A 13,604-nucleotide genomic window follows, 5' to 3' on the forward strand; every position below is an offset into this window, starting at 1 on the left:
ATTTTTTTTTTTTTTTTTTTTTTTTGTATTTTTCTGAAGCTGGAAACGGGGAGAGACAGACTCCCGCATGCGCCCCACCGGGATCCACCCGGCACGCCCACCAGGGGGCGACGCTCTGCCCCTCTGGGGCGTCGCTCTGCTGCGACCAGAGCCACTCTAGCACCTGGGGCAGAGGCCAAGGAGCCATCCCCAGCGCAGAGGCCATCTTTGCTCCAATGGAGCCTCGGCTGTGGGAGGGGAAGAGAGAGACAGAGAGGAAGGAGAGGGGGAGGGGTGGAGAAGCAGATGGGCGCTTCCCCTGTGTGCCCTGGCCGGGAATCGAACCCGGGACCCCTTGCACACCAGGCCGACGCTCTACCACTGAGCCAACCGGCCAGGGCAACGATTCCATTTTTATAAGACGTCAACAATAGGCTCATTCAAGAGACAGTTTAATAGAGGTTTCCAGGGCCGTGGGGCGGAGGAATGCGGAGGTAGTGGGTGCAGAGTTTCTGTTTGGGTGATAAAAAGCCCTGCAAATAGATAGTGGTGATGGTTATATAACATTGTGAATATATTTCCCTTTTTTTTTTACAGAGAGAGTCAGAGAGAGGGATAGACAGGGACAGACAGACAGGAACAGAGAGATGAGAAGCATCAATCATTAGTTTTTCATTGCGCATTGCGACACTTTAGTTCATTGATTGCTTTCTCATATGTGCCTTGACCGTGGGGCTACAGCAGACCGAGTAACCCCTTGCTCGAGCCAGCGACCTTGGGTCCAAACTGGTGAGCTTTTGCTCAAACCAGATGAGCCCACGCTCAAGCTGGTGACCTCGAGGTCTCAAACCTGGGTCCTCCGCATCCCAGTCCGATGCTCTATCCACTGTGCCACCGCCTGGTCAGGCTTCTTTTTTTGTTTTATAAATAAGTTTAATTCCACTAAATTGTACATTTAACATGGTTAAAATGGTAAGTCTTAGGTTGTATGTATTTTACCACAAATAAAGAAAACCAAAGCTAACTTGGGCTTAATCAAAATTTTAAAATTTTGCCTGACTGGTGGTAGCACAGTGGATTGAGTGTGAACCTGAGATACTGAGGTCCCTGGTTCAAAACCCTGAGGTCATCGGCTTAAGCACAAGCTCATCCAGCTTGAGCAGAGACTCATCAGCTTGAATGAGGGATCTCTGGCTTGAGTGCAGGATCATCGACATGATCCCATGGTCGCTGGCTTGAGCAAGGGGTCACTGGCTCAGTTTGAGCCCCCAACTAAGGAATGAATGAGAAGCAATCAATGGACAATTAAAAGTGATGCCCTTTGCTCTCTCTCAAAAAAAAAAAAAAAAAAAAAAAAAAAAAAAAAAAAAAACACAGAAAGAAAAGACAAGCTACAAACTGGGAGAAGATTTTGGAAATCACGTAGCCCGCTATGTGTAAAGAGAGAATATACAAAAAGTTCTCAAAACTCAACAGTTAGAAGTCAATAAAAAAATTTGAGATTAGACTGTGGGAAAATGGCTGAGAGATAAAACTGCAGCCTTGAGACAAGTCTTTGGTGCGGACTTTGGAACGCCAAGTCCTGCGGGGGCAGAATGCCGCCCCGGCAAGCACTACTGTGATTTTTTATAGAAAGCAGCTGATCCCTGTAGCCATTTTCCTACATGCCTGGGGGGCATTGGTTGGTCATCTTTCTTTGCACCAGAATCCACTGTAGACTAATTAGACCCAAGCTCTGCTAAGCTGCTTGGTCAGCAAAGAGACCAATACACACGATGAGGCTGCAGAGATCTGGGCTCTCAGTCCTAGAGGTTGGGAGTCCCCTGGACCCATCTCTTCTCTATGTTGTGTCTTGTGTGTGTTTTTTCTTAAGTCCTGCAGCGCCTTCCTCTCGTGCACGCCTATTGCTGAGCTGGTCACGGCAAGACTTAGACCAGTGGTTCTCAAGCTTTCTAATGCCGTGACCCCGCAATACAGTTCCTCATGTTGCGGTGACCCCAAACCAAAAAATAATTTGGGTGGCTACTTCATAACTGTAGTTTTGCTACAGTTATGATTCGGAATGTAAATACCTGATAGGCATTATGTATTCTCATTGCCTCTCTGCCTCCTAGGCTTCTGTCCTCCGGTGCTTGCTGCACCCGCCCACTGATGAAGTCAGCAAGCTCCGGACAGGTAATGCGCTGCTATGGACTGTGGAGCGTTCCCCCCCTTCCCCCGCCCCTTAGGCCCTGGGGCGGATGATGCAGTCACGTCTGCGCATGACCGCAGGCATTCAGTTTGGAACGCATGTCCATAACGGCTTGCGTTCAAGCTGAATAGCGCTGCTGCAGATGGTAGCGTGGCTTCTCAGCGGCTAAAGCCATCGGAAATATGTATTTTCCGATGGCTTTAGGCAACCCCTGTGTTTTGGTCGTTCAACCCCCACCGGGGTCGCGAACCACAGGTTGAGAACCGCTGACTTAGACAGACAGTTGACCGAAAAGGACATATAAGTGGCAAACAGCACACGGAGAGAGATGCTCACATCACCAACTTTCCGGGATACTAACTACACGCATATCAGAATGGCTAAAATGGAAAACACTGACACTAGCAAGTGTTGCCAAGGATAGGGTGACCAACCATCCTAGTTTTCCTAGAAGTTTTCCACTTTCTAAAAAAAAAATGTCCAGGCCCTGGCCGGTTGGCTCAGCAGTAGAGCGTAGGCCTGGCGTGCGGGGGACCCGGGTTCGATTCCCGGCCAGGGCACATAGGAGAAGCGCCCATTTGCTTCTCCACCCTCCCCCCTCCTTCCTCTCTGTCTCTCTCTTCCCCTCCCGCAGCCAAGGCTCCATTGGAGCAAAGATGGCCCAGGCGCTGGGGATGGCTCCTTGGCCTCTGCCCCAGGCGCTAGAGTGGCTCTGGTCGCGGCAGAGCGACGCCCCGGAGGGGCAGAGCATCGCCCCCTGGTGGGCAGAGCGTGGCCCCTGGTGGGCGTGCCTGGTGGATCCCAGTCGGGCGCATGCGGGAGTCTGTCTGACTGTCTCTCCCCAATTCCAGCTTCAGAAAAATACAAAAAATAAATAAATAAATAAATAAATAAATAAATAAATAAATAAATAAATAAAAAATATTAAAAAAAAAAATTTCCATTAATTTGAGAGAGACGAGGTAGAGGAGACAGAGCAAGAAGAGAGAGAGAGAGAAGCATCAACTCGTTCCACTTCGTTGTTCAATTTAGTTGTGCACTCATTGGTTGCCTCTTGTATGTGCCCTGACTGGGGATCAAACCCACGACCTGGGCACACCTGGATGACACTCCATCTACTGAGCTACCTGGACAGGGTCAGGAGTTTCCCACTTTTGATGCCGAAAGTCCCGAATCCCAGAAAGCACCTCCAGCCCCCAGTCCTGGGCAAAGCAGGTGGTGGGTCACATGGTCACTCCGGGCAAGGAGGAGGCTGCGCCTGACAGCCTGAGATTCATGCATTGTAACTGGTATGAATGCTCAGTGGTGCAGCTGCTCTAAACTCCCAGCTTGGCAGTTTTGGGGTTTTTTTTTTGTATTTTTCCAAAGTGAGAAGGGCATGGGGGGGCAGAGTGACAGACTCCCGCATGCGCCTGACCGGGATCCAACTGGCACGCCCACCAGGGGGTGATGCTCTGCCCATCTGGGGCGTCGCTCTGCCGCAACCAGAGCCATTCTAGTGCCTGAGGCAGAGGCCATGGAGCCCTCCTCAGCGCCCGGGCCAACTTTGCTCCAATGGAGCCTTGGCTGCAGGAGGGGAAGAGAGAGACAGAGAGAGAAAAAGGAGAGGGGGTGGGGTGGAGAAGTAGATGGGCACTTCTCTTGTGTGCCCTGGCTGGGAATCAAACCCAGGACTTCCACACGCCGAACCAGTGCTCTACTGCTGAGCCAACCATCCAGGGCCCAGCTTAGCAGTTTTTTTAAAAGTCAACGACACACTTAACACATGAGCAGCGGTTCCACCCCTGGCTGCTTACCCAGAGAGAAGAGAACACTGGTCTTCACACAGACGCCTACATATAAATATTCACAGCATGTCCACTCATCAGAGCCCCAAGCTAAAGACTGAGGTCCTTCAGCCATGAGTGGCTAAGCTGTGGCCCATCCGTACATAGAACTGGCCACTGATGCAGCCGCTTGGCGTGACCTAAGGGACACATGTGAAAAAAAGAGACCAGACTGAAAGGTCACATAGTGTGTGACTCTGCAGAGGAGACACTGTCAAAGGACAAACATCTACGAGGGAGAACTGACCAGTGGTTTCCAAAGGTTGGGGGGCAGCCTACTCCTACAGCAGAGTGGCATGAGGGGGCTTCCCAGGCTCTGCATCCTGGTGGGGGGTGTCCCATAAAGCTCTCTGTGTGCTAAACCCAGAACTGGACCCCAAAAATGCAATTTCACTGCACATGTTTTTATATTTTTTAGTTTTTATTTATTTATTTTAAAGAGTACTTTATTTTTTTATTTTTTAAATTTCTATTTATTGGTTTTAGTGAGAGAGGCAGGGAGAGAGAGAGAGTGAGAGAGAGAGAGGGAAAGAGAGAGAAGGGAACATCGATCTGCTCCTGCATGTGCCCTGACTGGAGATCGAACCAGCAACCTCTGTGCTTCAGGACGATGCTCTGACCAACCAAGCTATCCAGTCAGGGCATCACTGTACATTATTATAATATATATATATATATATATATATATATATATATATATATATATATTTTTTTTTTTTTTTTTTTTTTTTTTTTTTTTTGTATTTTTCTGAAGTTGGAAATGGGGAGGCAGAAAGACAGACTCCCGCATGCACCCGACCGGGATCCACCCGGCATGCCCACCAGGGGGCGATGCTCTGCCCATCTTGGGGCGTCGCTCTGTTGTAACCGGAGCCATTCTAGCGCCTGAGGCGGAGGCCATGGAGCCATCCTCAGCACCTAGGCCAACTTTGCTCCAATGGAGCCTTGGCTGCGGGAGGGGAAGAGAGACAGAGAGGAAGGAGAGGGGGAAGGGTGGAGAAGCAGATGGGCGCTTCTCCTGTGTGCCCTGGCCGGGAATTGAACCCGGGACCTCCACACGCCAGGCCGACGCTCTACCACTGAGCCAACCAGCCAGGGCCTTATTTTTTAAATAAAAATTTTAAAGTTAACAATGAGTCCTCCACATCAAATATATCAAACATTCCACTTTCATACATGTGTGTGTACACAGACCTGTGATTTCATATATATGACTGCACACAGTTTGTTCAAGTCAAATCCCAATAAGGGATCCCAGTGAGGGCCCCAGACTACGCTGTGCAGATCGACCTCACACCCACCAGCAACTCCCTCCCTCTCCCCATGCCAGTGCCTCTCTCAGAACCCGGCTGGTGACCTCGCAGCTGGACTTGAGGCTCCGTTGTTTCTGTGAGGAGGCACAGGGCACCTTTGTCAGATAGATCGCACACACACACACACCCCAATGGGCGGACAACTGCATGTCTTCCTGGGAGGTCCTGGAACTCAGGTTACGTGAGGATGTCCCAGCAGGTGCCCGGTCCCTTCTCTGCACTGCCCACGGTGAGCCCTGCCCCGTGGTTGAGTGGCACTGCCCGGAGCTGGTGCAGAAGGGGGGCTGGAGAGGAAGTGGAGCGGGGCACAGCCTCTCGGGTTCTGCTGTCACCAGCGCCCTCACGACAGGTGTGGGGATCGGAGAGGAGAGAGTGGAGACAAGAGGTCAGAGCCAGAGGAGCCCGGGTGGCCCAGCACCCCAGGTGATCTGGGGGTCTCAGCCTCAACTCCACTGAAGGGCCCAACGGCCTCAGCACCCCTGAGCACAAACCTTCTGCATCAGAAGTGCCTCAGCATCAAGGATGGGACAGCTGCATCTCTTGGCCCCAGGCCAAACCTCAGAACAAGGTGTCACTACAGCCAGGTGGTGGGCCCAGTGCTCCGAGGGGCCATCTCGCTGTGCCGCGTGGCCACACGTGGCTGCTGCTTGTGGGCAGGTGGGGCGCTGGCAGCCTGGGCTCACCTCACCCCTCAGAGCCAGTTCTCCTGCCTGAAGCAGAAACCCCAACCGAGGCTTAGAGACCCCCCGGGGCCCCTCGGGTGATGCTCAGGGCACTAGGCCAGGAACACAGAGTCATCCGACCCACATCCACCCGGGGGCCACCCGCTGGCCGGGGAGACCGAGCCCCCCTCTGGGGTTCCTGCCATGTCTTTCCTCGCGTTGTCCTGCCCCCTCCTCTGTCCAGGCACCCAGATCTATGGGGCGCTGCTGGCCTGGGAATGGGGAAAGGGGTTGGCCCCCAACCTGTGTGTCCTTGGCCCCCTGCCACACTGATTGGCACCTTGGTGGCCCCTCTGTTTAGACCAGGAGACCCCATGGCCACCCCTGCATATGACCTCCTATAGCCTCGCTGACTTGCTGCCTGTCAGAGCCTCTGCTCCCCGATGTCATTCTCCCTGAGCTCCTTCAGTCCTCTGGGGACTGGCCCAGGATGTGGGTTCTGGGAGAGAGAGAGAGAGAGAGAGAGGCAGAGAGATAAGAGGCAGAGACAAAGAGAGAGAGACAGATAGAGATAGAAATAGAAATAGAGACAGACAGAGATAGCTAATAAATACTCAGAACGTATCACTTGCTCATCATGTCTCCGCATTTTCCTAACACATCTGCGCCCATGAGGTCATTTTCAGAGGCATCAGCACAGGGGAGACCCAGCACACGGCGTGCTGACCGCACCACGGTGGCCGGTGGGGTATTTACACGGAGCGACTGCAGACCCTGCGAAGCAGAGTCCCGGCTGGCTGGTGATCAGCTGGCGAGCCCCACCTGAGGCGGGGATTCCCTGAGTGTGTGGGTGCTTGAGGGACGGAGGGACGGAGTTGGAACAATGACTGGACACAGGACTTGTATCAGTTGGCTGGAACGGCCATGAGAGACACCACATGGGGGCGGAGATGATGGACATTTATTTCTCACAGTCTGGAGGCTGGGGGTCCGAGATCAAGTTCCCGGCCAGCAGGGCTGCTTTCTGAGGGGCTTTCTCCAAGCTTGGCGGATGGATGGCCACCTTTTTTGCTCTGTCCTCACAGGAGGGACAGACAGAGAGAGCACAGCCTCCCCAGTGTCTCTTCTTATAAGGGCATCAAATCCCCTCATAGAGCTGCACCCTCATGACCTCATTTAGCCCTCCCTAGTTCCACCCCCCCCAAAGGTTCCATCTCCAAATACCATCACATTGGGGTTCAACATATGAATCTGGGGACACAAGCCAGTCCACAGCAGTCACTCTAGAGCAGGGGTCCCCAAACTACGGCCCGCGGGCCACATGCAGCCCCCCTGAGGCCATTTATCTGCCCCCACCGCACTTCCGGAAGGGGCATCTCTTTCATTGGTGGTCAGTGAGAGGAGCCTAGTTACCATGGAAATATTGGTCAGTTTGTTAATTTAAATTTACTTGTTCTTTATTTTAAATATTGTATTTGTTCCCGTTTTGGTTTTTTACTTTAAAATAAGATATGTTCATAGTTGTTTTTTTTATAGTCTGGCCCTCCAACGGTCTACTGGACAGTGAACTGGCCCCCTGTGTAAAAAGTTTGGGGACCCCTGCTCTAGAGGAATATACACAAAGCAGAGTGTCGGCCCGAAGCCAATCAAGAAGAACGCAGACCCGGCTGACACTGGGCCCACCCAGCGAGGGCTACAGAGCCCCGGGGGGGTCCCACCCATCCCACCCAGTAACCAGACAGAAACTTCACCCCTTCAATCTGGCCTTTTCTCCTCTCTTTCGATTCAGACTGGCCCCATCAGGCACCCTGACTCGCCCAGTCTCCCCGGCACGTCCACTCCCTTCAGCATGAGGCCCTCAGCACAGGGAGGCCCTGGTTGGCCTTAAACAATCTTAGGAACAAAGCCTCGGGTCTGTTGACCCCAGAGACAGAGTTTCAGTCCAACCAGAGATAACATCGAGACCTCCGCTGAGTTTCGGCTGCAGGCCCCCAGCTGCAGGCCCCCACCGACACAACCTGGAGAAACCAGGCAGAGAGACACAATGGCTAACATCAGGACCAGACAGAGGTGGGATTCAGCTGGTTCGCACCGGGTCAGCAGAACCGATACCTAATTTTTTGTTGGGTTCAGAGAACTGGTTGTTCGCATGGCACTTGTCATCAGGGTTCTCTCTGAGGTGGGCGCCTGGGCAGCTGCCCAATGTGGACATTACAAACTCACATTCTTTATTCTTTTTTTTTTTTTTTTTGTATTTTTCTGAAGCTGGAAACGGGGAGAGACAGTCAGACAGACTCCCGCATGCGCCTGACCGGGATCCACCCGGCACGCCCACCAGGGGCGATGCTCTGCCCCTCCGGGGTGTCGCTCTGCCACGACCAGAGCCACTCTAGCACCTGGGGCAGAGGCCAAGGAGCCATCCCCAGCGCCCGGGCCATCTTTGCTCCAATGGAGCCTTGGCTGCGGGAGGGGAAGAGAGAGACAGAGAGGAAGGAGGGGGGGTGGAGAAGCAAATGGGCGCTTCTCCTATGTGCCCTGGCCGGGAGTCCCCCGCACGCCAGGCCGACGCTCTACCGCTGAGCCAACCGGCCAGGGCCACATTCTTTATTCTTTTTTAACGTTCATCTGAACACCGGCGTGTTGTAAGCGCCCGTAGCAATGTTCATTCCGTCCATGGGTGAAAAAAAAATTTTTTTTTTTTTTTTTTAAAGATTTTATTTATTCATTATAGAGAGGGGAGAGAGAGAGAGAGAAGGGGGGGAGGAGCAGGAAGCATCAACTCCCATATGTGCCTTGACCAGGCAAGCCCAGGGTTTTGAACCAGCAACCTCAGCGTTTCCAGGTTGTCGCTTTATCCACTGCGCCACCACAGGTCAGGCTAAGGGTGAAAAAAATTTGACAGAACTATGCTTCTAATATTTATTTATTCATTTCATAAAACTCATTATACCTTTAATGAAATACTACATTTTAATTCCCTCATGTTTGTTACTTCAGTACACAAACATATAACATAAAAAGTGCCAGACATCCAGAGTGATAACTTGTATTGTTTTTTGTCAGGTATTATTTAATTTTTTTTTCATTAATATTTTAAAACTCTTATAATCCAGTTTTGTGTAGCTCTTTTATTCTTATTTAAGAATTAAATGCATGAAATAATAAACTACCTTCCGGTATATCGTTTTTTATACTTAAAACGGTCATTAGCCCTGACCGGGTGGTGGCGCAGTGGATAGAGCGTCGGACTGGGATGCGGAAGACCCAGGTTCGAGACCCTGAGCTCGTTAGCTTGAGTGCAGGCTCATCTGGTTTGAGCAAAAGCTCACCAGCTTGAGCTCAAGGTCGCTGGCTCGAGCAAGGGGTTACTCGGTCTGCTGAAGGCCCGTGGTCAAGGCACATATGAGAAAGCAATCAATGAACAATTAAGGTGTTGCAATGTGCAACGAAAAACTAATGATTGATGCTTCTCATCTCTCTGTTCCTGTCTGTCCTTGTCTATCCCTCTCTCTGACTCTCTGTCTCTGTAAAAAAAAAAAGGTCATTAGGGCAGAGAACCGGTTGTTAAATTATTTGAATCCCACCGCTGGGACCAGACGCAATGATCAACAACGCAGGACCCTGCCTCCGACCAATGGATAGAGACACGACCCTGCCTGCAGCTCTAATTCCCCTCGCCACCATGGCTGAGGATTTTCTCTGCACAACGCAGCCCTGGCAGCCGCGGGAACATCAGCTCGCCTGGGACTGGGACGCAGACAGGGCGCCTTTTACTTTCTTGGCTGCGAACCCGTTTGCGTTTGATTGGTCTTTGATGTGCAGGCAGATGGACACCTTTGGTTTGGCAACACCTGCAGGAAAGACGGGGGTGGGGGTGGGGGTGGGGCTTCCCACTGCCTTCCCCAGGGCGCCAGGCCAGAGATGAGGAGGACATGCGCTCAGGCGGGCGGCAGGCGCAGGTGACACCCCAGCCCGGGGGTGGGGGCTGCAGCGTGGGGGCCGCCCTGGCTCATGGCAATGGGGGGGAGGAACTGAAGGTATCAGGTTCTGTATGTGTGGGGAGGGGGTGTGTGGAGAAACGGTGCCTGAGGGCGACCTGGAGAGCCTCCGGAACTTCAGAGGGTGGGGTACCACACAGGCCCCTCCCTCTCCATGACAGCCGAGCTTATGGGGGAGGGGGGATAGGCAGAGGCTTCCTGTTGACCCCTTGGAGGTCACTCAGAGTTCATATTCTCCTTGGCCAGTGGGCCCAGGTGAGGCACAAGTGTCTTCTCTCTCCCTCTCAACCCCTCCAGATCTGCTCGGTTCTCTAATGATCCCAGTTGCACAGTGACCCTGGCGCTGGGGTCAGAACTCTGCTGGGACCCCTGGTGAGGGGCCTGAAGTTGGGGTGAGGCAGCCTGGAAGCCTTTGCCCCAAGTGTGGGCTCTTCTGGCCAGTACAGGGGTCAAACTGATTCACCTCGGTGGTCAGGGGCACACCCAGGGTGAGGGCAGTCGGGATGGGAGGGGATTGAGCCATAGTGGCCTTCAGCTCCCCCCTGCCCGTGAGGGGGTCCTCAAGGGACACCCCCAGGCCCCTGAGACCCTGAACCAGGCGGCGGTGCGTGGGCTGTCTGAGGAGGTCGGGTGCTCCCTGTGCATGTGGGTGGTGTGGATAAAGTCTGACTGCTCCAGGAGTGGGGGGTTGAGTCACGACACAGGACACGACACAGCCCGGCGCCATGGAAACACTCAGGACAGAGTGTTGGGTAAAAACCAGGTTTCAGAACCATGCACGAATTCTGTATAAATGTGTGCACTGCTTTGAACTCGGAGGAAATGGGCCCAAGTACTCACAGTCCTTGTCTCTACACAGCGCTAGGGCTTTAAATTTTTTCTTCTTTTATGCCTTTCAAGTCTTGCAAGTATACTTTAGTGACCAAGTTTTACTGTTTCAGTCACAGAAATGTTGTCTTTGGCCGCTGGCCGTGACTCTGAAGCCTCAGAACAATGCAGAACAGCATATTTGTGCGTAAACCATGCCCCCAGATCACACGGAAAGGGGAAAGGCGGAAGAAAAAGAATTTCTAAGGGGCGGGGGAACAAATGTCCCGACCCACGGGTCGTCTGTCCCTCCTGCTGCCTGAACTGGGCCTGCTGGGGTCGAGGACTGGGCCTCGCTTCTGTCCCACACGGGCTGCCGTGGGGGCTCCCGCCACCCCTGACGAGGTGAGCCCTGGGCCCCTAGTTTAGTCTCAGGTGGACCGTTACACTCCCCCTTCTGGGACCACAGCGTTGTGAGCTTGGGACACAGGACGTGCCCCCTGTGTGGGAGCTTGGGACACAGGACGTGCCCCCTGTGTGGGAGCTTGGGACACAGGACGTGCCCCCTGTGTGGGCACCTGGCTGGCAGGTCCACACCCGTGGTTCGCCTGGAGAGAGCTGGTGAGCAGTCCTCGGGTTACTCGGGGGTGGGTGACTGCGGCCATGGTTTCATGTGTGGCCTCGTGAAGGGGGAGCCAGGGGCCTGTCCACACGGCGGCCAGCACTGGGGGGCCAGGGTCTCCAGCCCCACACCGGGGCGTGGGCCATCGGGAGGTGAGGGGTCAGCATTGCCCTCCCTCTGCTCCTCCTCATTTCCAAAGCTGCCACCCGGGCCCAACTTCCCCTCACACCCCAGCCTCAGTTTCTCCCTCTGGAGCACAGACTCAGCTGCCTCAAGCAGTGCTGAGGACACAGTGCTGCTCCGGAGGCATGGTAGCTTGTGTGGGGGGCTGGAGGGGTCTGTGCCCAGTGCCCAGTGCCCACCCTCAGCTCCTCGGAGCTCACAGCAGCCGCAGGCCCCGGCTCTGAGACCATGGGGGCGTCCCTAGTGGAGGCCCGGGCCGCCCGCCCTGCGCGGGAGGTCCAGGCCCTTATCCCTCCCCCCAGCAGACCTCAGCGCCCTTTCCCAGGAAGCTGGGGAAACCGGGGAAAGTGTCTGTCTCACCCAAGGGGGATGGTGCCATTGTGCCCACCACCACGCCTCCAGAGACCAGCGAGGCCCCTCGGGGTGGGCACCCCGTGAACCTTCAGCAAACAGACCAATGAATGACCCGCGTGGTGGACAGTGCGGCCGCCTAGGCCTCCGTGGGCGCACAAGGAGGTCACCTACCCCTGGATGGACGAGACAGGCTCCTCGCAGCCCAGGTTGGGGTGCTGTGCCGACATGTAAGGGGCGGCACACCAGGAGCCCCTGACTGGGAGCATGCGGAGCTGGCTGAGTGTGTGTTCAGAAACTCACTCTTGTGTCTTCACAGAGCCCAGCGAGCCAGGCCCCAGGCTGACCCACTGCAATCCAAGGCGGCAAAGGGCAAGCTGCCCCCCTGGTCACGTCCTGCCCTGGGCTGCACGCCTGGAGGCTCGGTCACAGTGTCCTCTGTCCTCATCTTCTTTTTTTTTTTTTTAATTAATTTATTTATTTATTTTTTACAGAGACAGAGAGTGAGTCAGAGAGAGGGATAGACAGGGACAGACAGACAGGAACGGAGAGATGAGAAGCATCAATCATCAGTTTTTTGTTGCGACACCTTAGTTGTTCATTGATTGCTTTCTCATATGTGCCTTGACCGCGGGCCTTCAGCAGACCGAGTAACCCCTTGCTGGAGCCAGCGACCTTGGGTTCAAGCTGGTGGGCTTTTCCTTAAACCAGATGAGCCCGCACTCAAGCTGGCGACCTCGGGGTCTCGAACCCGGGTCCTCTGCATCCCAGTCCGACGCTCTATCCACTGCGCCACTGCCTGCTCAGGCTCTGTCCTCATCTTCTAAGATTGAATTCAAGTTTTGGAAATACTCAAACCAAGGCTGGTGAAGGGGGGTGCCTGCAGGTGCCACCGGGCCCCAGCCTCCAACCGGCCTGCTGGACACCACCAGCCCCGTCCACCTGGGTGCAGACCAGACGCCTGCTTCGCCACACGCCCACGAGCTCAAAGTCCTTAACCTGTTCCAGTGTCGGAGCCAGGCACCGGAGTACCACGGAGCCGAGATGTCCCCCAAACTCGCCCTAATGCGGAATTTTGAAAATGCCCCTTACTGCTGACCTGGAAACTCCACTTCTGGGCAGCGATGCTTGAGACAGGGATTAGAAACACGACTTAGCTCAATAGTGAAAAAGTACGAACCACTTAAACACACCCAGTGGTCTATAACTAAGTGGTACAGCCACAGAAGAGAGCATGGTGCCGTCATCAAAGTGTTGTTCGTCAGGAATGGTGAGGAGCTGGGAAAGGGCTCACGGTCAACCAGAGTGAGAAGTGGACAAACACTCACAGCTACAACCCAGCTCCCTCCCTCCCCCCTTCCCTTTCTCATTTTCCTTCCTGTGGTTGGATGAAAATATACCAGACCGTTCACAATGGCTGTTTGTGAGCCACACCATGGACCTTTTATGCAAATCCTTTATGTTTCTTCTGTACTTTCCAGAGTCTATCAAATGAGCATCTATTACTGCATGACTGGGTTCCCCCGGGGCGGCCCAGAGACCAGCTCCCATCCTGCCCCCTGACATGGCGCGCCTGCCTCTCCAAGCAGGGGGGCGCGGAGGACCGGAACAGAGATGAAGACAGACAGGAGCGCCACGGCTGTGAGGTGCCTGTGGCTGCTGCCACACAGGA

The sequence above is a fragment of the Saccopteryx leptura genome, chromosome 7, assembly GCF_036850995.1.
Source record: "Saccopteryx leptura isolate mSacLep1 chromosome 7, mSacLep1_pri_phased_curated, whole genome shotgun sequence".
NCBI classification, from domain to species: domain Eukaryota; kingdom Metazoa; phylum Chordata; class Mammalia; order Chiroptera; family Emballonuridae; genus Saccopteryx; species Saccopteryx leptura.